Raw genomic sequence first — 2,057 nt, 5'->3', positions numbered from 1 at the left:
TTTTAAAAAATTTTTTTTAAAGGGAGAAAGGACCTATTTGCACAAAAATACTTATAGCAGCTCCTTTTGTTGTGGCTAAGAATTGGAAATCAAGCTGTAGCATATGATTGTGATGGAATAGTATTGTGTTATAAGAAATGACAAGCAGGATAATTTCAGAAAAACCTGGGAAAAATTACATGAACTGATACAAAATGAAGTGAGCAGGATCAGAGAATATCTAAGAAGGCAGCATTTAATTCCATCAAAAGCAAAGTACAAGCAAAGCTTAGAGAGATGCAGAATTCTTGGCTCAGTAAGAAGGCAGATGAAATTCAGTTTTATGCTAATAGTAACAATTCAAAGTGCTTTTATGATTCCCTGAAAACTATTTATGGACCAAAAACCTGTGGTGCATCACAATTGCTCAGTGCTGATGGAGCCACATTGATTAGTGATGAGGACATGACCCTAGAGAGATGGGCTGAACACCTTCCCTAGTATTCTCAGCAGACCATCATCAATCAATGCTGAGGTCACTGACTGTTTACCTCAGGTTGAAGTCAATCCCTGCTTAGCTGAACTTCCAACTGAAGAAGAGGTTTTGGTGCCATTAGGCTCCTTTCATGTGGCAAAGCCCCTGGTGCTGATTATATTCCAGCTAAGATTTACAAGGTAGGGGAACCACTGCTCGTACAAAAGCTGACTGAAATTTTCCAGGTTATACGGCAAGAGGAGGTTATCCCCCAGGAGACAGTAACAGCAATATTGTACAATGAAAAACTGTGAATAATTTAGCTATTCTCAGTAATACAATGATCCAAGACAATCCCAAAGGACTAATGATAAAACAAACTACCTGCCTCCAGAGGAAGAACTGATATTGTCTGAAGACAAACTTGAAGCGTGCTATTTTTCACTTTCTTTCATTTTTTTTATGAGTCTTCTTGTACAAAATGACTAATTTGGAAGTGTTTTACATGATTGCATATATATGTGTGTGTGTGTATATATATATATATGTAACCTATGTCTGATTGATTATTGTCTCAGAACAGGAGGAGGGGAGTGAGGGAGGGACAGAATCTGAAACTTAAAACTTTCAAAAAAAAGTTTTTAAATTGTTCTAACATGTAATTGGGGGAAAATAAAATATTACATGTTAAAAAATAAATTAAATGTTGTCATGTGGTCCAAAATCCACTTAGAACATTTTAGTTTCATTTTTATTTTGTGACTGGACCTAAGTGACCCTAACCCTAATTCTATGTACTAGACCTGGACTCAAAAAGAACTGAGTTCAAATCCTCAGACATTTACTAGCCACATGACCTTAGGCAAGTCACTTCTGTCTCCATTTCTTCCAATTATAAAATTGGAATAATCGCACCTACCTCCCAAAATTGTTGTGAGGATCAAGTGAGAAAATATATTTGTAAAGTGCTTTGAAAACCCCCAATCCACCTCTTGTAGAAGTGGGAGGTCCATAGGTGTTGCTTATTACATGTATTTGGTTGTACATTTATTGGTTGTGCTGATTTTTTTCCCTCTTCTTTTTATTTTCTTCTTTTTTTGTCTTAAAAAATACTATTTGTTATATGGGCTGGCTTTCTGAGAGGGGGGGCAAACTGGGGGAAACTATGATGATATAAAAAACAAAAACAACATTAATAAAATATTTTAAAGTGCTTTACAAACCTTAAAGCCTATATTAATGCTAGTGATGATGATGATGACGATGGTGATGATGGATGATGATGTCCCAGTATATCCAACTGAAGTGCTTTGAGGAACTTTAGTCCCTATCAGTAATTCTGGATAGCTCTTTGGTGACTTAGGTTAGTTTTAGACACTGTCTCTTAGTCACAGCTCTTAATGGTCTTCTCTGGTCACAGGTACTAAATCTCAATAACATTCCTGAAGTTCTTGGATACTCCCAAAGTTAAGAGACTCTCTGAGAGCCCAAATGCTTGTACTCACCCCCAAATACATAGTAATACAGATCTGACAAGCAAACAAAATATTACAAAGTTCTTCTAATTCCTACCAGCTTTGGTTCTTACTAAGCATATAAGAAA

Source organism: Notamacropus eugenii, chromosome 2, assembly GCF_028372415.1.
Source record: "Notamacropus eugenii isolate mMacEug1 chromosome 2, mMacEug1.pri_v2, whole genome shotgun sequence".
Classification (NCBI taxonomy): domain Eukaryota; kingdom Metazoa; phylum Chordata; class Mammalia; order Diprotodontia; family Macropodidae; genus Notamacropus; species Notamacropus eugenii.
This window is presented reverse-complemented; position numbering follows the sequence as displayed.